Below are 27,427 nucleotides of genomic sequence, written 5' to 3'. Positions count from 1 at the left end.
AAGAGGGGCAGTACGGACCTTAACCCAAAAACATTCAAATTGTCCTCCTATAAATAGGACACTTGAACTTGATGTAAGACACCTTGGACGACTTTGAAACTTGGAGAGGGGATGGAAAACTCTTCAAAGAGGGTTTTTCTTCTTTTACTTCAGATAATTTATGGATTTTATCTTGTATTCCTCTATGGTGATTATGACTATGTCCATGAGTGGCTAAAAGCCCTCTTTCCGGGGTTAAGGCCAAGAACATGATTACTATTGTTTTTAATCGATTAGATTTTGACTGCTTATCATATTTGGTTATTTATTTATCCTTGTTACAACTATTTTAAGGATTTGTGACCCTTATAATACATTTATTGTCGTCTTACTGAACTTGGGAGGGGGAATAAGAGGATAGAACGTGGGGGTAAATTGAGTAGGGTTATAAGCTACTATAGAATGAAGATTGTAATTTGCATGTAGGATAGAGATATACCTATGTGACCTATTTGGTTCACTACGGGATGAAATATAAATGCATTTAGCTTAGGTCTCTCATCCCTACTCAATGATGTAGTTGTGGAGCTAAGTTAGATATGTGATTAGAGGCTCGGGAGACCATGATCATAATATCCACCCCGTGAATTAACAACCAAGATAAGTAATCTAACTTATGAAGTTCAATAGCTTAGTATGATTGTTCGTAGAGCCTTAACCCTGGGTTTTTACTTATTGATTCTCCAAGACCTTTAATTTACTGCGTTGTTTAGTTTACGATTAGTTATAAATTTCAAAACCCTTTCGGTACTTTTACACCACTTAATTGAAGTAGTGAACTATAATTAGAAAGTTGTTAAAACAAGACCATGTGGAATCGATAATTGGCTTTTATAAGGCCACAGTACTACTTGGTAGGACCATGTACACTTTCGTGTGCGCTTGGGCACAATAAAAGTTCTCTATGTGTGAGTTTTGGTGGAATATTGTAACTTATTTGGGTCATGTTGTTTCAAGTGAACGGATAATGGTGTATCTGCAGAAGGTTGCGGTGGTTAACAAGTGACCTAGACCTATGACTCCAATCAATATTCGGAGCCTTTTGGGTTTAGCCGATTACTATAGAAGGTTTGTGGAGAGTTTCTCTTTTATTGCGAACCTATTGACTAAGTTGACTCAGAAGAAGGTGAAACTCTTGTGGTTTGATGCTTGTGAGGGTGGTTTCAAGAAGCTGAATGATTAGTTGACTCAGTGTCACGACCCTCTTTAAGAGTCATGATGGCACCTACCACGTCCCAACGGTAGGAAAGCCGATACCGTAACCCGAAGCTAACGCCATGGATTACCTTGGTAGGAATGTCCAACATGGACCCTATATAAGAACAAAATATAAACAATAACATTCCACAACCTAAGACAGCCGATATTCAAATACTATTCCCATGACCTGATAGTATGAGTACAAAAGCATCTAGATTTAACAATAGGAATTTACAACTCAAAGTCTAAAATGTCTTAAATAATCTCATACATTTTTCTCGAAAAAAAATACAATTAAAGATTGAGGGGAAAAAGGGCAAATCAAACTCCAAGAGCTCACCCTGTCTCTGAATGGTCAATGCAGCACGATCCCGACTCAACGACAGCAACTAGAACCTAGGTCTGCACCAAAAGGTACAAAAGTATAGTATGAGTACCAAAATGTGGGTACCCTGTAGGCATCATCGGCCGACTGGAAGACGATATAAGGTACCACAATAACTTAAAGTCAAGGTATATGATCGAACCATAAAATAACTAAACTACTAGGACAATAGCATAACGTATCATATCAACATATACCATAATCATCACATGAAAGAGTAATCGTTGTAAAAGCATAAAGAAACATATATACAAAAACAATCATGTATTTACCATAATCAAAACCCACCATCATTAGAATATAAAGCACAAGAACTTATTACGATGTCCATACCACCTGGAAGTATATACAAAAGAACACAACAAAGAACTCGACACAGTGTCACATGCCACCGAAGAGTACACCCAAGATCAATCCATCAATATATCAAGGAAGAACTACACAAGCAACTCACCAAATTTGCAGGGTGCATATTCCCGCCATGGCCTCTTAACCGAGGTCTACAAACGTTATCAATAACGTAATTTAGCACAACGAAACCAATATCACCGTAGCATAGTTATATAGTCACTTAATCTCTATTTCATTAATGAACTCTATCTTTAGTCTATATTAGCTAATCTCCATGTGAAGGAAATACTAACTTACAAGTCTTATTGTTTACTAGTCATCAAATAAGGAAAAGCTAAAAGTTACCAATGCTATTAATTATTTACCCATCATAAGCCCATTCTCAAGTAAGGATTCTCATTATATAAGTAAACAATTTGCCCATCAAAGCATCGCATACTAGATGACAACTTAACCATTCATCACACCATACAAAGCCTATTACTATAGGCATGTTACAACCTTAAGGACTAGTTGTCATATTTTAACCAAGTAAGGACCATCAACTAGTTCGCTAGGTTTCTAACCTACAAGTCATAGTCATTTATTAGAAATAAATAGTTGTCACATAAGCCACTTTACTAGGAGAAATTCCATATCAAAACCATTAATTCAAGTCAAGTAGATTTACTAGGTGAGCCTTTGGTTCCACACAAGATTACACATACCAATTAGCCTTAACCCAACAATAGGCATAAATTACCTCTAGTTACCGATTAGAGTTGATAAGGGTCACACCTCTAATTTAGTGGTTAATGACAAATAATGAGTATCAATTGCAAAGAAAGACATCATGTCTCAACTACACCAATAGTTTAGCCGCACACGACATAACCTCACATATATACATGCACTTATATAAAGTTTCCCCAAACGGTATCATAACATCAATACCTCTTCTAGATTCACCAGGTATAATCATAACATTAACATACCCTTTAGATTCACCGGGTATAACCATAACATAGTTACCTCTTCTGGATTCACTAGGTATCAACAAAACATCAACATATCCTCTGGGTTCATCGGGTATCATTATAACATCTTTACCTCTTCCATATTAGCTGGGTATCATCATAACAATAGAATATCCTCCGGATTCACCAGGCATCATCATGACATCATTACTACTTTTGGATTCACCAGGTATCATCATAACATTAACACATCTTTTGGATTCACCGAGCATCAACTTAACATCATTACATCTTTCGGATTCCTAAGGTACAACATGCCATTACATACTCCCCCAAGGTAACAACATACATTCACATACATAGACAAATCAATAAACATACACAAGTTCACAATAATAGGGTAATAGGGATGTAAGATACATATAGCTTCCTACTTTACTATTAATCATCACCATATAGTATGAGTATAAGTTTGAGCATGAACATTCATATATTATACATAATCACCACCTTTTCAAGGCTATCCATATCATGATTACAAGATAATCAATCAAGTATACACATTACCCAACCGTCGACCATATGCATAATTTGACAATTGGGTTTAACCATTATAATCTCAACACCGTAATTTAGACGTTCATCAAGTATCTAGGTCTCTAAGGGATTTCATAGTTCAAGATTAAGGCGGGTCAAGACCTACTCCTAAATCCCCAAAATGACAAAGTTTTCTATCGCAAAACTAACTTCTACCTGGAATTAGGCTAAGTTATCTAAATCACACCATAAGAGCTTATGAATTCTTACTAAGCCTATAGGAGAAGTCTTCTTCAAGAATTCTTTCTAAGTCATCCTAACACCAAAGCCATTTCCTAACTCAGAAATACTTAGGTCAACATACCCTTAGGGTTAAGGAGAAACATCATTCTTATCTATTAGAGCAACTAAATTGTTCTCCTACTATTATCTAAGGTTCTATGCTTAGGGTCAAGCATCACCCTTTACAAGTTCAATAACCTATAAGAGTCAACTAATCCCAAATACCACTATTCAACCATTTATCATCTAAACCCCACCTAATATCATAAGAAATCAACAATTTTACTATAATCAAGCTAAATCTAACAAGAAGTAACACTAACCTACCTTAAGTCCAAGCAACTCACGAACCGACAAACTTTGCCTTTCCTTTTCTTGAAGCTTCTTCTTCTGTGAGCCAAGCTATACATAATACAATCTCAGCATTACAACAAGAATAACAATACCCATTATGTCACCATTGTGCCAAGGGTTCAAAAATAATACCACACCCCCATGTGGGATCCACCTTCGTACAACAAGTTTTCGAGACCAGCCCATTGTTCAACTATCATGTACAACCCATTGTTCACCCATTGTACAATGAGTTTCTGAGACTAATAAAGAATTTAACACCTACTAGAATGAATCTTACCTTAGATTTGTAGCAAGATTCGATTTCACAAATTGTTTAAGCTCTTAATCAACCCACAAGACTCATTTGGAAGATTTTACACTTCATTAGGGTTTGTATCATGAGTGGGAGGCTAAAAATAGAAAAAATTTCAGGCAAGACAACCCTTAAAAAGGTTCCATCCAGGTCTTGAGTAGCGCGGTCGCGCCCTTCACCTGTCCTCATTCATGATACCTCATTCGCGCCCTCCACCTGGCCATGGTCGAGGCATCTCGTTCGCACCCTTTGCCTGGCCGTGATTGTGGCACCATATTAAAACCTAGACCTCCGTGGTCGAGATATCTCTTGATATGCTATGCATGGCTAAAGCTTGGAACTTGGTCTCAGGCTTCAACCGATTCCTCGAGATGCATTCGGAGTTTTTTTCGAGCAAATAAAATATGTAACATCATAGATTTTGAAATTCCAAATGCGTTTGCAAAGTCTAATTTCACATTTAAGGTCATTTTACCAGTGTTTTTACTTGTGGTTAATTAGGACGAACAAAGACTTCTAATTGAGCAAGTGGTTCTGAAAACCACACGAAGGCAACCGATCTATTAGCTTCGACAAGTCACTAATCACTTGGGGTGGCTATGGAGAAGCTCTATCAGAGAAATAAGAAAGAATACGAACAATGACTGGAAGGGTCATTACAATATCCATTACTAAGGAACTTTCATCCAAGAAAGATAAAAAAGAGAAAATACCCAAAGTCTTGAATAAATGAGGGTTCTGGGAAGACATGCCACTCTTGATATCCCAAGTCGCCTCCTCTACTGGGCGATACCTCCACTGAACCTTGACTACCAGAATCTCCCTAGAATGCAGTCACCTCACATCACTAGCCAAAATCAACACGGGCTTCTCCCTAAAGGTCAACTGATTGTCCAGCTGGATCGAGTCCCATCTAAGTACATGAGAAGGATCAGGAATATACTTCTGCAACATAGAGACATGCAAAATCGAATGAACAATGGAAAAGACTAGAGGTAAAGCCAACTCATAGGCTACCTTGCCATCAACACAGAGAATCTCAAAAGGACCAATATAGTGAGAGATAAGCTTACACTTCCTCCTAAATCTCATCACACCTCTTATAGGTGAAATATGAAGGAACACATAATCACCAACTCCAAATCTTAAGGCACAGAGTCTACGGTCGGCATAGGCCTTATGCCTACTCTGGGCTACTCTCAGCCTATCCTGAATCACCCTAACTTTATCCAACGAGTCTTAAAGAAAATCTGTACCACATAGTTTAAACTCAAAAGTCTCAAACCATCCTACAGGAGAACAACATCTCCTACCATACATAGCCTCATAAGGCGCTATCTCAATACTGTAATGATAACTCTTATTGTAGGAGACCTCTATCAATGCTAAGTGCTGATCCTACTGACCTCCAAAGTCCATAACATAGTCTCAGAGCATATCCTCAAGCACCTGAATAGTCTGCTCAAACTGATCATCCATCTACGGATGAAAGGCTATAGTTAAATCCACTCGAGTACCCAACTCCTCCTGAAATACTCTCCAAAACTGCAAAGTAAACATAGAACCACGGTCTGATATGATAGACACAAGGACACCATGAAAATGAACTATCTATCAAACATAAATCTGGGCTAATCTCTTAGCACTGAAGGTCATCTAAATAGGAATGAAATGTTTTGACTTGGTAAAATTATCCACAATAACCCAAATACCATCATGACCATGGGAAATACGAGGCAAACCACTAATGAAATCCAAGGTAATCCTTTCCTATTTCTACTCTAGAATGGTCAATCTCTGATTTAATTCACCTAGAAGCTGATGCTCGGCCTTAACCTTTTGATAACACAGGCAATGATACATAAAGTTCTCTACATCTATCTTCATACCGTACCACCAATAAATCTTCCTTAAGTCTCTACATATCTTGGCCGTACTAGGATGAATAAAATATTTGGAGCTGCAACCCTCATGCAGAATCGACTGAATTAAGTCATCAAGTCGGGAAACACAAATACAACCTCAAAATGTCTAGATACCCTCATAATATATAGTGTGTCTTATAGACTCACCACTAACTACGTACTATCCTCAAATTGACTGTCCTAAATCTGCTTAAATAATGAGGACCTCGCCTCAACACAAGCCAAAATCCTTGTAGGATCTGTAATATCGAGGCAAACAATTAAATTGGCTAAGGACTAGACATCCCATGCCAAGGGCCCCTGAGAAACTAATATACATGCCAAACTACACCGCCTTGCAACTCAAGTCATCCGCCACCACATTTGCCTTACCTAAATGATACAAAATAGAAAAATTTTAGTCCTTTAGCAACTCCATCGACCAACACTGACAAGCATTAAGCTCTCACTGGGTCATAAGATGCTGAAGACTATGATGATCGGTGAAAATCTATCAATACACACCATACAAGTAATGCCTACAAATCTTGAGCGCAAACACTAATGCCGCTAGCTCCAAATGATGAGTGGGATAGTTGTGCTTATACACCTTAACCTGTATAGAAGCATAGTCAATGACATGCCCCTACTTCATCAAAACACAGCCAAGACCAACACCAAAAGTATCACAAAACACTGTGAATCCTTTGCCCTCAATTGTACGATCTAACACCCGGGCTGAAGTGAGACAATTCTTGAGCTATCCAAAGCTCAACTCACACTTAAACAATTGAAAAGGAAATTTCTTCTGGGTTAATCTAGTTATAGGGACTGATAAGGTAGCAAAACTTTCAACAAAGCACCTATAATAAAAAGCCAAACCAATAAAACTATGAACCTTGCTCGAAGACATAGGTCTAGCCCAATCATGAATCGCTAAAATCATAGCCGGATCTACCATAATATCCAACTTAGGTGCCACGTGTCCAAGAAAAGACACTGACTCAAGCCAAAACTCTCACTTAGAGAATTTGGCAAAAAGAACATGCTCTCACAAAACCTGGAGCATAACCCTCAAATACTGTGCATACTCCTATTTACTCCTCGAGTACACAAGAATATCATCAATGAATACAATAACAAAAGAGTCTAGACAAGGTCTGAACACACGGCGCATCAAGTCCATAAATGTGGCTGGGGTATTACTCAGCCTCAAAGACATCACCAAAAATTTATAGTGACCATAACGGGTCTTAAAAGTAGTCTTTGGGACATCCTCAGCCTGAATCCTTAACTGATGATAACCGAACCTCAAATCTATCTTAGAAAATATAGCTGCGCCTTGAAGCTGGTTGAACAAGTCATCAATATGAGGCATACGAGAATGGTTCTTCACCATCACCTTGTTAAGATGCCTATAATCAATACATATCCATATTGAACCATCTTTCTTCCTTACAAATAAAATAGGGGCTCTCCATGAGGACACACTCGGTCTAATGAACGCTTTGCCAAGAAGATCCTTGAGTTGAAATTTCAGCTTCTTAAGCTCTACAGGATCCATACAGTAAGATGCCACAGATATATGTCTGGTACTGGGCTCAAGGTCAATAGCAAACTCAATCTCATAGTCAGGAGGGATACCAGGATGATCATCAAGAAACACATTAGGAAATTCACACATAAAAGGAATAGAGTTAAGCATCAGATTCTCTATATGAGTATTACATACATAGGGGAGAAAAGACTTGCAACCCTTTGATATAAGCCATCTAGAACAAGCATAATAAATAATCCCCATCGGTTTATGGCTAATCAGTCCCTACTCTACGATTGGGGTTATATCAGGCAAGGCTAAGGTGTTGTCTTGGAAAAACAAACCATGACCGAATGATAGTAGGATAACCAGTCCATGCCTAGAATCACATCAAAATCCAACATATCCAAAACTATAAAATTATCATAGGTATCAACATCACTAACTATCACAACACAAGATTTGAACACCCGATCCACTACTAACTAATCACTTATGAAAGTAGATAGACACATATAATATATCACTAAACAAGTCTAACCATGGTGTATAATAAGCAAATATATAAGAATAAGTGGAGCCAGGATCAAATAAAGCAAGAGATGAATTGCGGCATACAAAAGTTGCACCTGTAACTACAACATCTAATGTCTCAGCCTCAGGCCTAGAAGGTATTGTATACAACTAACCAAGCCCACTATCTACCTGGGCACCTAACCGACCTCCTGCCCTAGCTGCCTGTGTACCATCTCGAGTACCTTAGTAAACACCTCTATGATGTCGCAAGCCACCTCTACTTAAGAGATGAATTACTATAATGGGAGTAGCTCCCTGGGTTAATATAACCATCTCCCCACGGCTAGTACACTCTCTAAAGAAATAACCAGGAAGCATACAAGTAAAATAAGATTCATGAGAAGAACAATAACTCATGAATCCAACTGACCCGACATAGCTACCATACCTAGCATGATCCACATGTGAACCTCTCAAAGACTAATCACCGCCCTTACTAGGTCATCTACTAGAAATAAACTAATCCTTGTTAGCGGTCTAAAGAGCTGCCCAAACTGGTCAACTAATCTGACTCTGAGGATGAAAAGATGGATGCAATGGATATCCAGCTTAAGGAATACCACTTCTGAATCTTAAACTACTACGACTCTCACTAAATCTGCCTGGCCCTGACACTGCATGTCCTTCATCACTCTAGTATAATCAACAACCTCAGTAAAGGTCCTACTCGCAACAACCAAACACTAGGTATCCATCCAAATAAAAAGCATCAATCCTCTTATAGAGTAGCAAACTGTTATACTCAATATCTAAGATAGAAGTCGCATGTCTAACCAACTCAAGAAAAAGAACCACATAGTCAGCGAATGTCATATAACCCTTCTCTAATCTAGCAAACTGATCTCTCAAATGGTCTCGAAGTCTATATGGCATAAACTTCTCTAAGAACATTTTGAAAAACTGATCCCAAAAGAAAAGGGAAGATCCAACTGGTCTAGAACTGACAAATCCCTTCAACCAGTGTCTAGTGGACAAGTCTAACTGAAATTGGTGTATTCTACACCATGAGTCTCAATAAGTCCTAACCCACGAAGCCTACCCTCACAAGAAGTCAGAAACTCAAATGCATCCTCTTCAGGAGCAATAGAAAATCTAGGTAGAGCCAACCTCAAGAACCTACCTAGTGTCTTTGGCTCCTCGGCAGACATAGCAGGCTAGGTCACAACTGGCTGAACAATTGTTGGCTAAAAAAATACCAGAATAGGAGGAACCTCAACTCTAGAAAATATAGCTACTGGTTGCACTCCTTCTCTAGTAGTTTATAAAGTATCAACTATACCTAATAGCTGAATCACAACATCCTTAAGTAAAAAAGAGGGGATGAATCTTGGTAGAGACTGGGCTAGTCCCTGGCCCACCACTGGCTGAGGTAGAGGAGTCTCTAGCTTAGGTGCCAAAATTAGATCTTGGGGAGGTATACCCCGATCCCTAACTGGGGACACATCATGAGTGTAGGTGTTAGGACCGTCCTCATATATCACTGAAGCACATATCTTGGGCATCTGCAATAGAGTACAGTCAACAAAAACAAGCTTAGACTTTTCACATAATATAAGTGAAAAATGTGAAGGACTCCTAAGAATGTCTTACAGCCTCTTGAAGATAGGAAATGAATGTCAACGTTCTGATATGCATGACTTTATTAGACATTTGCTCTTATACCAATAATATTGGTGAAACCTAGGCTCTGATACTAATTTGTCACAACCTAATTTTTGAGTCTTGATGGCACCTACCACATCACACCAGTAGGTAAGCCGATACTGTAACCCAAAGCTAATGCAACAGGTTACCTTGGAAGGAATATCCAATATGGATCCTATATAAGAACACAATATAAACAATAACATTCCACCACCTAAGAAAATCGATATTCAAATTTCATTCCCATGACCTGATAGTATGAGTACAAAAACATCTAGATTTGACAATAGGAATTTATAACTCAAAGTCTAAAATATATTAAATTATCTCATACATTTGTCTTGAAAATAAAAGATAAATAAAGATAGAGGGAAACTCAAACTCTAAGAGCTTACCCTATCTCCAAATGCTTAATGCAATATGATCCTGACTCGACGATGGCAACTAGAACTTGGGTCTATACCAAAAAGGTATAGAAGTGTAGTATGAGTACCAGAATATGGGTACTCCGTAGGCATCATTGGCCGACTAAGCAAAATTATAATATAAAGATGATATAAGGTAAGACAATAACTTAAAGTCAAGGTATAGCATCAAACCTAAATCCTTTTCGATATCATTGTATAAAATAACAAAACTACTAGGATAATTGCATAACGTATCATATCATCATATACCATAATCATCATATAAAAGAATAATCATTTTAAAAGCATAAATCCATATATATACAATAACAACCATGTATTTACCATAATTAAAACCAACCATCATTAAAATATAAAGCATAAGAACTTACCATGATGTCCCATACTGCCAGGAAGTACATGCAAAAGAACACAACAAAGAACTCGAAAAGGTGTCCAATACCACTGGAGAGTACACCAAAGATCAATCCATCAAAATATCAAGGAACAGCTCCACAAGAAACTCACCAAATCTGTGGGGGGCACATTCCAGCCATGGCCTATTACCGACGTCTACAAACATTATCAATACTATAATTTAGAACCACAAAACTGATATCACCATAGCATAGTTATATAGTTACTTAATCTCTATTTCATTGATGAACCCTAAGTCTAGTCTATATATTTTTAATCTCCTTATCCATGTAACAGTAGTTTAAGAGTCTTATAGTTTACTATTCATCAAATAAGGAAGAGCTACAACCTACCAATGCTATTAATTATTTACCCATCACAAGCCCATTCTCTAGTTAGGATTCTCATTATATAAGTCATCAATAAGACCATCATGGCATCACATACTTGATGATAACTTAACCATTCATCACACCATGCAAAGTCTACTACAATAGGCATGTTACAACCTTAAGGACTAGTTTCCATATTTTAACCAAGTAAGGTCCATCAACTAGTTTGCTAGGCTTCTAACCTACAAGTCATAGTAATTTATTTGAAATAACTAGTTGTCACATAAGCCACTTTACTAGGACAAATTCCATATTATAACCATTAATTCAAGTCAAGTAGATTTACTATGTGAACTTTTGGTTCCACATAAGATTACACATACCAATTAGCCTTAACCTAATAATAGGCATACATTACCTCTAGCTACCGATTAGAGTCGATGAGGGTCATACCTCTTATTTAGCGGTTAATGATAAAGAATGAGTAACAATTACCAAGAAAGATATCATGTCTCAAGTACACCAATGTTTTAGCCATACACAACATAACCTCACATATATACATGCACGTATATAAAGTTTCCCCAAACGTCATCAAAAAATCAATACCTCTTTTGAATTCACCAGGTATCATCCTAAAATCAATATATCCTCTAGATTCACCGGTTATCAATATAATATCGTTACATCTTTCAGATTTATTGGGTATCATCATAACATCAACATATCCTCTAGGTTCAGCGGGCATAATCATAATATATTTACCTCTTCCGAATTCACTGGGTATCATCATAACATCAACATATCCTACGGATTCATCAGGCATCATCATAACATTATTACCTCTTTTGGATTGACTGGGTATCATCATAACATCAACATATCTTTTGGATTCACTGGGCATCATCATAACATCATTATATCTTTCGAATTCCCTAGGTATCATCATTCCATTACATACTCCCCTAAGACAATAACATATATCTACATATATAGCCAAATCAATAAACATACACAAGTTCACAATAATAGGGTAATGGGGATGTAAGATACATATACCTTCCTACTTTACTGTTAATCATCACCACATAGTATGAGTACAAGTATAAGTATGAGCATTCATAATTATACATAATAACCACTTTTCCAAGGCTATCCATATCATGACTACAAGATAATCAATCAAGTATACACATTATCCAACCATCGACCATAGGTATAATCCAAAAATTGGGTTTAACCATTATAATCTTAACAACATAATTTAGATATTCATTAAGTATCTAGGTCTTTAAGGTATTTCATAGCTCAAGCTTAAGGTAATTCAAGTCCCACTCCTAAATCCTTGGAATTCCAAAGTTTACTATTATAAGACTTACTTCTACCCAAAATTAGACTAAGTTATCTAAATCACACCATAAGGGCTTACAAATCCTTACAAAGCCTATAGGGAAAGTTTTCTTCAAGCATTCTTTCTAAGTCAACCCAATACCAAGGCCATTTTCCAACTAAGTAATACTTAGGTCAACATACCCCTAGGGTTAAGGAGCAACATCATTCTCATCTAACAGAGCAACTAAAGTGTTCACCTACTATTCATGAGACTACTAGTAGAACTATCCAAGGTTCTAGGCTAAAGGTCAAGCATCACCCTTTGCAAGTTCAATATCCTACAAGAGTCAACTAATCCCAAATACCACTATTCAACCATTTATCATCTAAACCCCACCCAAAGTTCAATCTAACTACAAGTAATCCTAACCTACCTTAATTCTAAGCAATTCACGAACCAATAAACTTTTCCTTTTCTTTTCTTGAAGATTCTTCTTCCATGAGACAAGCTATCAATAGTAAAATCTAAGCATTACAATAAGAATAAAACTACCCATTATGGCACCTTTGGGCCATAGGTTAAAAAATGACACCAAAACCCTAAGTGGGTTTCACCTTCGGAAAATGAGTTTTCGAGACCAATCGATTGTTCAACTAACATTAGGGAGTTATAAACCTCAAGAAATTTGAGTAAATCAATCACATTTTTGGCTACAATTAAGCCTCAAAGACTTAGGGGTTTTGGGTGTAGAATTTAAGAATTTAACACCAACTAGAAGGAATCTTACCTTAGATTTGTAGCAAGATTCAATTTCACACGTTTTTTAAGCTCCTAATAAACCCACAAGACTCACTTGGAAGATTTTACACTCTATTAGGGTTTGTAGCTTAAGGGGGAGGGAAAAATTAGCCAAAATTTTAGGCTAGACAACTGTTAAATATGTTCCATCTAAGTCTTGAGAAGTACAGTCGTGCCCTCCACCTGGCCATGGTCATGGCACCATATTCATGCCTAGACCTCTAAAGTTACGACATCTCTTGCTTGCCAGGCATGGCTAAAGCTTGGAACTTGCTTTTGGGCTTCGACCAATGCCTCGAGATGTATATGGAGTCTGTTTTGAGCAAATAAAATATGTAACCACATATATTTTAACATTCTGAATGCATTGGAAAAGTCAGATTTCACCTTTAAGGTCATTTTAATAGTGTTTTTGCTTGGTTGTCAAGTAGAACCAATAAAGACTTCAAATTGAGAAAGTAGTTCTAAAAACCATATGAACTGCCATGTAACCAATCTATCAGTTCCAAAAATTCACTAATGACTTGGGGCATCTATGGAGAGCTCTATTAGTGAAATAAGTAAGAATACAGAAAATGACCTGAAAGGTCATTACATTCAGCTCCGGTTTTGACCCAACATGAGGGTACATATGGTTTTATGTTCTATTGTGATGTATCCTGGGTGGAACTTGGTTGTGTATTGATGCATCATGGAAAGATGGTTGCTTATGCTTATTGACAATGGGAAGTTAATAAGAAGAATTTTTTGACTCATAACTTAAAGCTGTTAGCAGTGGTATTTACTTTAAAGATATGGGGGTATTATTTATATGGGGTCCATGTTGATACTTATTTAGATCATAAGATCTTGTAATATGTGTTCACACAAAAAGAATTGAATCTCAGGCAAAAAAGGTGTCTTGAGTTACTAATGGACTATGACATGAGTCATCACTATCATCCAAGAAAATTTAATATGGTTGCTAATTCTCTTAGCATATTTTCCATGGAAATCTTGTCTCATGTGGATGATATAAAGTGAGATTTAGTGAAGTATATTCACTGTTTGTTTAATCTCAGAGTTCATCTCTTGGATTCTAAGGATGGTGGTGTAATCGTTCAAGAGGTGGAGATATTATCTCCTGGTGCTTAAGTAAAGAAGAAATAGGTGTTTGATCATATTCTGATACAAATCAAGAATGATGTAGGTAGGTAGAATGTGATGGTTTTCAAGATTGGTGGTGATTGTATCTTACGGTATGATGGTAGACTGTGTGTTCTTGATGTTGATAGGTTATGAGGAAGAGTTTTGGCTGAAGCTCATGAGTTGTGTTATATAGTTTTGGCTGAAGCTCATGAGTTGTGTTATACAGTTCTCCAAATTTCTTGGTATTTAAGGCATGTTATTCTTTCCTCATTGTTCATATTATAAAAATATATGATTTAAAGTATTGTACATGAGATATTATGATGGTTTTGTAATAAGGGGTTGGGAGTTTTGAATGCTTGTTGTGGAACAATGTTTTCTTATGGTTTATATATGATCAATCATGCTTTAAATATGGTTTTTAATTTCTAGGTGCATAGGTAGGGTGAATGAACTAGGGAATTATGATTTTCCCAAACTTGTTACTTTTGAAGTGGTTATGACCCCAACCCCATAGTGCAAAATTGATTTTGAGCTATGAAAAATGTTGAGATTTGTATAATTGACCTAGTCTTGAACTATTGCATGATATAGTGAGGTATTTGAAAAAAAATATCTGATTTAATAAACAAAGAGAGTCGGTATCCCCCACCTTGTATTAATGAACAAAGGGAGTTGTTTTCCCCCAAGTTAATGGAAATTATTTTGGCATGTCGTTGTTACCTTGAAAGTGTAGTTGGTATGACGATACCAAAAATGTTTTCCTTAATGTGAAATATGATTCATGAATGGGATTGTGTGATAAATATTTTAATTGGTCTCTAATAAGGATTGTGTAGCTTAGTCGTGAAAGTGGAGATCTGAGTGACCGATACAGGAAACCGCATTTGCCGACGCGGGGGTCAAAGTGACTAGGGAGGTTTGAGTCCCCCTTATTATTATTTCATGATTATGGAGATTTGAGTAACCCATAAATTATTTCATAAATTGGTTCTTAATTCACCTTAGTATATTGTTTGGAGGTTCGAGTCCCCAGTGCATATATATGAGATTATTCTCCAGTTCGTGTGGCTCCACGCACTTGGGCCCGACCAGGGGGTGAGAGCTTGGTCTTATATTGACCGTGGGTACATGTTATGAAGGTTGAGCTTTACAATCTAGGTTAATGTGCGGAAATGCATGTTAAGCCTTTTTACCTATCCCAATATATGATGTATACGTAAATATATATATATATATATATATAAATATATATGTTTATGCATTTGATTATGTGCACTGGTTTTGAATGATATTGAACTATTGATCATGTCATTATGTTATCCTTATCCCTGAGTTACATGCTAGCGTTCACCTTGCTAACCGTCTTTGGACATTGTATATCCACATGATACAGGAATTGTTCATACTTTTAGTCGTCTTCCTAAGTGATTAAGATTCGGGATCAGCTTGTGAGTTGACATTGAAGTGGTGAGCTTCCATACATCGAAAGTCTACATTTCATGTTTTGTTCTTTTTTGTCTCAGACTATTTTGGCTATAGTCGGGGGCATGTCCCGACATTTTGTTGGCATTCAGTTTTTGTTCATTGTTTGGAAAACTTTATTTGGAAAACTGTGGTTATTGGGCGGTGTTAATCGGTCATTTGGCCTGTCGTTAGTGGTTGGTCATGGACATGCAATAAAATTTTCTTAAGCCATTGCACGCTATCTTGTTATATGTTCGGAATTTATCATAACTGGGAGTGTGGCGTGTTTGGTTTGGTTAGGTGCAGGGGGTGATCTCCGGTCCATGTGGGTCTTGAGATACCCGTCATAGCCAGGCCCTGGTTCTGTTCATGACAACTTTTTATTTTAATAAAATAAAAATATATTTTAAAATATTGATCAAAGTCTACATAATATATTTTTGAAAAAATAAAATATGACAAATAAAATGGAGGAAGAAAATAGTAATTAAATACATGTTGATGGATGGGGATGTTGACATTCTACAAATACACATCTACTATTAATGACGTTGAATTCATTAATATGTTGTTTTGTTCTAGAATAAAAGTTGGTGAACATGCACAATAAAGCTGTAAATACAGGTCGGCCCAGCCCATTTGGGCTGAAACACACAAACTTTGGAGTTTGATGGGTTAGGCTGGGTTGATCTATCAACATGACAAGCCAAAAAATAGAAAGTCCAACCCATCACATTGTGGGTTGCGGACATCCGCTGGCCAACCCACTTTTTAAAATATATTATTTTTAGAATTTTAATTAAAACTTTAAAATACTAATCACATAAGTATTCACAATATAATATTAAATGAAGTTATTACTTGTTAATATAGTCTCATATTTATAAAATAATCCTAATAATTTGTGAAACTGAATAACTTTTGACACCCAATTCAAATCAAATAGAGATATTAAAAAACAAACGAAACAATTAATATGTAATAATATAACTAGCCAAATAACAATATTTAACCCAATTTTATTTTAATTGATCACAATAAAACATAAAGAAATGTCAATATTTAGTTCATTAAAAGTGAAAATGAAGTCTTTTAAAAAAACTTTCATGGCGCTTATGGCGTGTTCAACATCGCCACATCATCTTCATCAAACATATTTGATTCCTCAAAAAAATTTATATTTTAATTATTTATATTGCCTCCGTCCCAAATTATGTGTCACCAATTTCTTTTTGGTCCGTCCCAAAAAGAATGTCGCCTTTCCTTATTTGGTAAGTTTTTAAAGACACAATTATAATTTTACCGTTAGTGGTCCCACTTGATTTTAAATACAATTACTCCTTTGTTTATTTGTCTTTTCAAATAAAAGTGGTCCCACTTGATTTTAAATACTATTACTCCTTTCTTTAAGAAGGGTAATTTTGTAACTGTAATAAAGTCAATACTTATTTCTTAAATATCATTCCAGTCAAATGACGACACATAATTTGGGGTGGAGGGAGTATATTTTATAAATATAATTAATAATTAAATATCTATGATGGTCCGAATAGATTTTGAGTTGGGACTCCTTTTCTATTCTTAGTACTCTATTCTATTTATAATTATCTTTTATTTTGCCCACAGACCAGCCCAACCCATATTGCTCAAGCTCAACTGGCCATCAGACTTATTCGGGCTAGGTTAAAAATCCTTGTTCTTAAATGAGCTGGAGAAATTGTAGCCCAATCTCAAATTACAGGCTAGGCCGGGCCATCCCAACTTGCCTGGCCAATATAGATGGCTCTAATGTCCAATGCCACTAGAGTATACTCTAGGCCATTTTTCTTAACGTCATAAGAAATAAATAAATAATATACTTATTTATCTCATTTTATGTGTCAGCATTATTTTATCCATCTCATAAAGAATGTAACCTTTACTTATATGGTACTATTTAAAAACCCTATTTTAGTTTTACTCTTATTGGTCCCACTTATAAGGACCCACTTAATTAAAGATAGTAATACATTTTTTAATAAAGGACAATTTGGAAGAAATCATCAAGTCTTTTTTTTTTTTTTTAACTCCGTATTCGATCAAAGTATGACACATAAAATGGGACGGAGGGAGATGTACTTTTAATACATCGCCCATATTAATTATAAGTCGATTAAATATTGAGGAATTGGATAGTATTTAATAGTAGTAGTTTTGTAATGACCTTCCAGTCCATTTTTTGAATTTCATGCATTTTTGATATCTTGAACCTTCCTATGATGCCTGTAGATTATTTGTGACTTGTCGAAACTTTCCGTTCGATTAGTGGATAGTTCATTTGGATTTTAAACTCATTTTTCTATTTTGAAGCTTTCACTATTAGTAAATTGGTCTTAGATCAAAACTCCTAGTAAATTGCCTTGGATGAAAAATCTGAAAATGCCGTTAGCTCTAAAACGTTGATTTTAGGATAGGAGGACTATTGGTTTGGATCTTGAGGCTTCCAAACTCATTTAGGCTATTTAATAGATTTGATGAAAAATGAAACTATCTGTGGGATCCACATTTAAGCAAAATGACCTCGGATGAAAAGTTTCATCATTTCATTGAGTCAGGAGTATCGAATTTGGTATGTTAGCGTAGTTTATTTGTGCGCATGGGGTTCAAAATGAATCCAAAGCTTTTGATCGGAGTCCGTTTGGACTTACCAAAATCTGATTACCCAGGTTGCTAGTTGTTGCGCCCAAGTGCACACATAAGTGTACGTGGTCACCCAAGTAGTAAAGTGACTCTTGTGAGCTAAATATTGTCCCACAAAGACTTGGTGATTAGCAAACTATCCCAATCAAGCATTACTATGGAAGATTAACTAAGTATGATTTGTAACCGAAGAAGAGTTTGAGTTTTGTTGTTTATAAATGAAGTTCGAGTTTGAGGCATTTACTTCACATTCGTGCATAACTATAGTTTCTAGTCGGTGTTGGTGTTTATCGTGATTATTGATTTATGGGGTTGACAGTATAGCCGAGGGATGGTCACCCTCTAAGTCATCTACCCAAATTAATCTCACAACTACATTGTTGAGCAGAGTTGTGAGTCCTTAACCCAAATACATTAAGTTATCTTCCTATTTTATTAACCAAGTAGGGCGTTTAGGTATATATCTATCCTTTCTTTAAATAATCCATTAACTATTAGTATCCAACTATTAAATACATTATCCACACTCCTTTCATTCTTAATTCCGTCCCTCCACTCCTATGGTCTATTCATTTTGGGAATTATATTTATCCTAAAGTTCATGGTGCTTTATACTTAAACCAAGAACGTAAGAATAATCACACACTTGATAAACATATAAAACAATAATCAAACTATAATCACACAATCATATTCGGAGCTTCAACTCTAGAAGAGGGTGTTTATCCACTCATAATCTTACAAAGAATCATAATAATTGAATTTATAAGTAAAAACTACAAGGGAATTAAAATAAGGGAGAAAACCCTAGTATAGATCCCATTTGTTGCCATATATCCCTTCTCTCTAATTTTGTGTTGTTCCAAAAGTTTGTGCAATTATAACTAATTACTCCTTTTATAGTGTTTTAGGCCGTCCCTAGATTGCCCCATATGAAACATATACATTTACAGCACCGCCCCTAACTTAGAGACATAAAAAACCAACTTATGGACATCCTGGGGGAGGGTTGCACCATAAGACCAAAAGCATGGACTAGGGGGTACGATGCAAGGACCATCCTATGCTTTGGGGCATAAGGAGCAAGACACCTCCCCACGGGTATGGATCCGCTTTCTTTTTGCTCCATCTTGTCATTTGTTTGATCCTTATTTTCCCATTTCTTATGAATTGTTTGTTGGCTTCAATAAGCATACAATACACCTAAAATGGTCTACTAAAACATCATATAACAATAATTAGTACTTATAACACAATAAAGCTCATCAAAGTACAATAGAACAAGAATAGATCAAGCTAGCACCACTAGTTTTCTCGTGTAAACTCTATTTGATCATTTTTTACACTTGAATTGTTTCAAATGCACCTTAAACACTTTAAACATATTTTTCAACACATAAATACACAATTATAGAATTAATAACTCATTAAGAACCTCAAGAAGTCCTCAAAACTAACCTAAACATGCATAGATAATGACACTTAGGAGTATAAATACGCCCAAGATCACCATACCACACTCAAATCCTTGTTTTCCTTAAAACACATATACATTAAGCATCATCATAGAAAGACTAACATTAATACTAAAACTAAGACACTCAAGATGGAACCACAATGACTACATGAATAACAAGTTCCACATTAAGCATGTAGTATTATAATTGACACTCATGAACACTACTTCAAAACCCCCTAACCTCAAGAATTGACTCTACCAAGTTTGAAAACTCATGAATATTGCTTAACTAAGAGATCATACAAGTCACCTAACCATCATCAAACATGTGCCCTCACCACAAGAGAGTCACCCATATTTCCTCACTAATATGCAATTTATCACAAGAACGGGTGAAAGAATCAAATTTCACTTGCTCTCCTAAAAAACTCACATGTCACATAAGGAGACCATAAGATTTCCCTTAGTGTAGTACTCCACTATATCATAATATCAAGGCTCAAGATCAAGTAGGACTTAAAGGGTTATATATAGGCTTAGAGACGGGTAGGACTATTTTAGCTAGTAATAGTGTCTATCTTACCCAAGAGCTTTAATACATCACACTTTACATTAAAATCCTCTCTAAGTAACAAAATTTTCACCACTTTTATCTTCCCACCTCTCTTTTGTTTTGATCCATCGCTTTAAGTTCGTTTAAACAGTTTAGTAGGGAGTATTTCCTATCAAAACATGAATCACTGTTGATCAATTTTTCTTTCCATTACACTAATCTGCACTAACAATACATAAACTTTTTCAACACACCAATAACTACTGTTTTGGGGATTCACTTTTGCTCTTTTCCTTCTTCAATTTTATACTTCTTAACATCTTAATCTTTCAACTAAAGTGTATAGGAGGTTTGGATCAAATTTTAGTCAATTGAAAGACTTGGAATGGGATACTTATAAGGCTACCAAATAATAGACTAAAGGCTCAATGAGGCTAACTAAGATCAATTATAATGGGTAGATAAAGTAGAGATAAATCATGACTATAAAACAAATACCTATATCATCTCCTAAACCCAACATTCTTTATTTCTCTTCGTAAACACATTGGAAAAGTTCTGGACATCACTATGCATATATGGACTATACCAAAACCTCACTTACACATGGCACATGCTCAAATCAAGAATGATATCTATAAAGTCTCATCCAAGCAATAATAGGAATCCAAAATTAAGCCAACATCACAAAGTCATATAAATGAGTATAGGTGTCTCAAAAATAGTCATTCAACTCACTACACATGCTCACATAAAAAAGTAAATTGCATTATGTAATCATACATAACACTTAACAAGAACATCAAATTTATTCCTAATAACAAAAAACTAAAGTTACTTTTAAAAATAAAAAAAGAATGTTGGGTTCAAAGGGCTCCCCCTCCGAAAAGAACCAAAAATAAAAACCAAGGGGTACGCGAAGTGTGCTTTTATTAGACAGACACCAACAAAAATTGAAAATAACTAAAGATCAAATATTTTTGTAATTTTTTTTATAAATTCAGTCAAAAACTAGAGAATAAATAAAAATGAAAATCCTATAGCAATACTTCACCCTAAACAATCGAAAGACTCCCCCTCCCCCTAATTAGAATCACACTTTGTCCCAAAAGTATAGATTAGAAGTAAGGATAAAAATACTCCCTAAAGTGTCTAGGCCTAGGTAGTAGCATCATGATCATCGAAGAGGGTTGGGTGGACCCAAAATTTAGTTTTTTCCACGATCCTTAGCTTAGATCTTTAGTACTCAAACTTTTATTCAACTTGTTAACTCAAAACAAAAACAAAATCAAAGGTGATACTAAAGGAAAATTTAAAAAATAAAAATAACTACCTTAACTTAGGTTGCCTCCCAAGCAACGCCTGATTTATCACCACGACATGACTCGCATCATGGCTCTTAATGATAGTCTCTTATCCTCTTCCTCCTACTCATAGCCCATATTTTTATTTTTTTCTAACCTATTTAGTTCTTACTCTCAAGGTATACAACTCTTTTTACACTTACCATTTTAGGCCCCTCTTCAAGTTTCTTAGTTTTGCGCTTAATTGTTGATCTGGACAACTTCATGAGAGAGTCCAAAGAGGTAAATAGAGGTTTAACTCCTCCACGCCATACTTATCTTCTTCTATCACTATTATAATGCATAAATTTTTGTATTATGAGGTTGTATTGAGTTATTTGTACACCGTGAAAGCCACCTCTTCATTATTCAATTTTATTTTTAGAGTACCATCTCTTACATCAATCAGCGCTTCTCTAGTTGCCAAGAGTAAATATCCAGTATGATTGATACCCTATCATCTATATCATAATGAAGAATTATAAAGTAAGTAGCAATAATAAACTTAACAACCCTAATGAGAATATCCTCTATGATTCCTTCGAGAACAACTCTTGTTTTGTATGCCATTTGGAGCACAACTTAACATGGCCTCAGTTTTTCTAAACCTAGAGTTTTAAATACAGATAGATGCATCAAATTTATGCTTGTACCTAAATCACTCAAATCATGGACCATATCACTTTCACAAATTTGTATGGAGAAGGTGAAACTCCCAAGATTCTTAAGATTTTTAGGCATCTTGCTCATCACCATGGAACTGCACTCCTCCATAAGTGATACCATTTCCATGTCACCTAATTTCATCTTATTTGTCCCCACATCTTTCAAGTACTTAGCATACTTAGGCATTTTCTGCAAAACATCTAACCAAGAAAAATTAATTTAAAGTTCTCTGAATGTGTCATCGAACTTCTTAAAACAAGCTTCCTCTTTAGCCTTTTTATGTTTTGAGGGAATGATGGTGGTGGTCTCTCTGGTGTTTCACTAGCTGCCTTTGCTTTTGGGTATTCAGACTTCCTCAAATATTTAGCTTCTTTGGTTGCCACTAGCTTCTCTTTAACTTATTATGGGACCAACTCTGCTTGCACCTAATGATGTTTATTTGGAGGTTTGTCAGTCAAGTTTCTACTGTTGACACCTAATTTTTGCCCTCCATAACTAAGTTTAGTTCGGAGTTTTTTCAGTTTTTAAAATAAAATTACAACATTTATTTTATCTGAATAAAGAATTTTCAAAGTATTTATTTGGGTAAATTGGTTAGTTTAAGTAGGGATAGTATATTATCGTGTTCAATCTTACAAAATTTTATAATTTTGTTACTTAAAAATTTATTTTACAAAATATTGGATTTTACTTAAGGCTTATCTTGAAAATAAATTGTAATGATCAAAATCTTGATTTAAATATAACTTATTCTCAAAAATAATTTATTTGGATAAATATGTACTTGATTTTATCGGATCAAGAAGCTCAGGGTTAAAGGAGATATCAAATTCATTTTGAATTTTGACTTAATTTAGCCAATCTATTAGATTTGGCCAGAATTGAAATCAAATAGGCTACAATCGCGATGCAATTGGCCAATTGATTTTCAATTTGGCCAAAACTTAAATGAATTCACCAAATTCCAAAATTACATAATCCACTCAATTTGTATCCTAATTTCAGCTCCATTGGCCCAAACACCACACCAACCCACTTCCACCAATAACTCAATTAGATCACCCAGGCCCAATCTAAACTCACCATGACCCGGCCCAACTCACCTACATATTCTCTGCAATAAACAAGAACAGTAGAAAACAGTAATAGCCACCACATCGACCACATTCACATACAACTCAAAATCGATCAACAACACTAATATCTCAACCCGAATCTGATCGACCTCAACCCAAAAACCTTGAAATTGATTTGACCCAACCCTTTTCCACGCATCTCATGCGGGTTTATACAAAGAGGGCTCGAGAACATTCTAGAAGATCGATTAGGTGTCATCCTCCAACGTCCAACTCCGTGAATCTCAAGATAACAGTATGATTTCGGTACGTATTTGGGAAATTTTCATTGGTGGGGAGGGGAATTCGGTTTTCTAAATATTTTAGATTTTAAAATTCTTCAAAAGACTCCCAAATTTGGTACAAGTTGGGGATGGGAAAACCTTATACAGAGTTAAAATTTTGAATTCTCTTTGGAAAAGAAATCCCTAAACTACCCTCAGATTGGCTTCTATATAGAGGAGCTCACTATTGAGCTAGAGGGGGGGGATTTTTTTTGGGTTGGGGGTCGATTTTGGTTTAAATATTTCTAAGAAAATTTAGGGATTTTTTCTCTCTTCTTCCCTTTTGGGTTGGAAATTCTGGGGTTGAAGATTCTTTGGTTGGGAAACTTTTGAGTCCAAAAGGAATTAGAAATTTTGGACTCGAAAACCTAGGTCGACAATCTCTTTTACCGTGACAAAACTTTTCTCAAAGAGGAAAAAATTAAAAAGTAAAAGAGAGAAATAGTTAGCTAGTCGAGTGTTCACGACGGTATTGATATTTCAGGTGGTGGTGGAAATCTGAATTTAGCTCGTAGTACTATTTTGCTGCACCAAAATAGGTAATAGCCCATCCTGTTTAATTTTTGATTATTTCTATTTTATTTCAAACTTTTGAAATCCTAAGCTTTTAATGACATGATATGTTGTTTGTTTAAATCTCTAAAGTTGTGAAATTTGTAGCTACATAATGTACTTTTGTGATTAAACTTCTAAAGTTATAAGTTTTAGTGATATGGTGTGGTGGGAGTAGCTGTGGATGGTGATGAAAGCCGTAGGATTAGTTTACAATAAGTTGTTATTCTGCTGAATCAATAACTATTTCTAATTTGACTGCTTCTGGATAACTTTGCTGTTCTTGTGCCAATACGATCCTCATAGCCTAATCATAATTGTGTGAGATTTTACTTGCTGTAGAATTCTACAAGATTTCTGTGAATACCATGCTATTTCCATCGAGTCGATATTCTCTCCATAGTCATTATGCTTATTGTCTAGCTTCTTTACTGGTTCAATCATCAGTTTGTTCACGGTTTCATTATGCATATTAATGTCAAATGTAAGTTTCGATGAGTGCTACCCCGATTTGTTGTAATCAGAGTTTTTATCTATGCTTGGGTCGCTCTACATGTTTTTTTCTTTCCTCTTTCTGGTTGTTCGACTTATTTTAAAGTTTCTATTTTTGATGTTTCCTTTCTTATTTGACATCACTAGTAAGTTACTTATGAGGTTCAATTACCAACTCTAGTGTATTTTTCCATTAATAGTGTGTAGCTTTATTAAAGTTTGCATTTGGTTCACCCCACTTCAAAAGAAATTACCTGAAAGTTGTTTTTCTCAAGTCCATTTATTTTGACTATGTGCTTTTATGTGATTCTTTGGCCAAACATGTTTCTTTTCCCAATTGTTTGTTTACAAGTTGTATTTTTATTATGATTTCTCTTCATATTTACTGAAACCCGCTAAGTTAGTTTCAAATATCTTTCTCCTTCCTAAATTTCGATTTACATGTTTTTATGAATTAGTGACAATCCTAATTGCTTGACTTTACTATGTTATGTATGCCTATTTTCCTTGGTATATTCATATCTTACTTGCTACCTTTCATTTTATTATAGGACTACCACAGATCCTTTTTCATCCATCGATCTATCATATCGTTTATTTGTTCGGCATTTGGCATTCTGGATGTGTATTGATCTCATTTATTATTTTACCCTGCATGTGAATTCATTTTGGAGTCCGAATGGATTCTATCCCTTTGCATCTCTTAGTGGGCCATTGAGGCCCGCCTTATCTATCAAGTCAATCCCCAACTCGTAATGTTCTTAATTTACCTTATATAATTTCCCTTTTTCCTTATTGATTCTAGTAGATAATGTACCTGATTGTAATTGTATGCTGTCCACACAAATTCAAAAGTATAGTGTTTGTGCTTAAATTGGTGTAAAATGGTTTCTTTTATCTGAATCGCCCTAATAAAGTGTTTTTGTGGATTTTCTGTAAAAATCCTATTTGGATATGAGATTCTAATGTTGTAATAATTTATTGTGCACGCCCAAATTTGAAAGTTTATGTTGACCCTTACCATTCTCTGTCGAATATCAATATGACCCTCTTTCTCTTTTGTTGCTAGTTTGCTCAAACCTTGATTGATATTACTTTTGTTTTCCAATTTGGGAGACCCCACAACTTTCAGCTTGATTTATTGATTACGTTTCCCATATGTTATGCGCAAATTTGATCTTCTCTCACTCAACCTTGGCTCAGTATACATGACCTTCCTGTGAGTAAAGATCGATTTTCTTTAGTTCGTACAATCAATGAATTTCTAGTTTACATACAAGTTCACAAATTCTCTTGATAATTTTATTTCAAATAATAATAGTAGTAATGGCGACAGTAAGTATCAATTTGTAACAAGCATTCTAGTTTCTTTATTACCTTTAAGAAAACTTTGGTGAAATATTCCTTGGTGCAGTTCTATCATTTTTTTAAACCTTTGCATTTATTTGGTTGTTGAAGTTTTGTCTTTGCTTAATTGAAAAATCATTAAAACTCATTGCTTCAGTTACAGTTTTCTTTTCCGGTATCCTTCTGCCTATGATCTAATTTTTGTTCCTCCTATTATTTTTTATTATTCATCGCGCCATTTATTTATCTTATCAATTTTTTCTTGCCATGCTTCTTATCTGCCATAACCTGGGTGTTGAATCACCACTAATGTTGCCTTAGTGGGAAACTGATGGTTCCCTTTATTAGAGTTAGTTCCTACTTTCTTGCTTATCACATGAGTTAATATTTATGTTATGTTCAAAAGACATGTTTTTCCTTTTGTATCACTTCTTGAATAGGTACTAATTTCTTCAATTTTTTTCTTCTTTGCATGAACTCGCTCGGGAGTCCAATTAGACTCCTTTTCCTTGCATTACACAATGGGCCATTGAGGCCCACTTTCTAGAAAACTTTGGAAGCCGATCACGTAGTGCATGGTTATGAAGAGTCTAATGAAGAAGAATGGGTTGAAGTTTCCTTGAAGTGCCTAAGGGATTTAAAAGTCTCGTTTTCTCTCAAATTCATTCATATTGTTGTCTTTATTTTTTTAATTTATTCCTTTATTTATTTCACTATTTATTTATTTAAGCTTTGAAGCCAAAGTTGTATTTAATATAGGTGAAGTGAAAATCAAGCAAAAAAGGGCTCGAAAACGTAGAATTAGGACAGGTGAAAAATGGGTTGAAAAACCAACTAGATTAGGACAGGGTCGACGGTTTGGGCTTAAAAGCCTAAATCACTACTTTCCCATTTTTTTCCCTTTCCCTTTCGTTGACTTGTTTACATGCTTCTTTGCCAACATAGTTAAATCCCTAAGTCGCTAAAAACTGATTTCGCGACAACTTCTCCTTAAT

At 35.4% G+C, this 27,427-nt stretch overlaps 1 long non-coding RNA gene across 1 annotated transcript; it reads left to right on the top strand.

The window, feature by feature from the left end:
- The first annotated feature begins 23,683 nt into the window (after window positions 1–23,683).
- LOC124885602 lies at window positions 23,684–27,188 on the top strand. The gene is made up of 2 exons (XR_007042863.1): window positions 23,684–24,024; window positions 24,526–27,188. It is a non-coding gene; the product is annotated as an uncharacterized LOC124885602 (long non-coding RNA).
- Window positions 27,189–27,427: the final 239 nt, after the last annotated feature.

The sequence above is a fragment of the Capsicum annuum genome, chromosome 7 (assembly GCF_002878395.1).
Source record: "Capsicum annuum cultivar UCD-10X-F1 chromosome 7, UCD10Xv1.1, whole genome shotgun sequence".
NCBI classification, from domain to species: Eukaryota; Viridiplantae; Streptophyta; class Magnoliopsida; order Solanales; family Solanaceae; genus Capsicum; species Capsicum annuum.
This window is presented reverse-complemented; position numbering and strand designations above follow the sequence as displayed.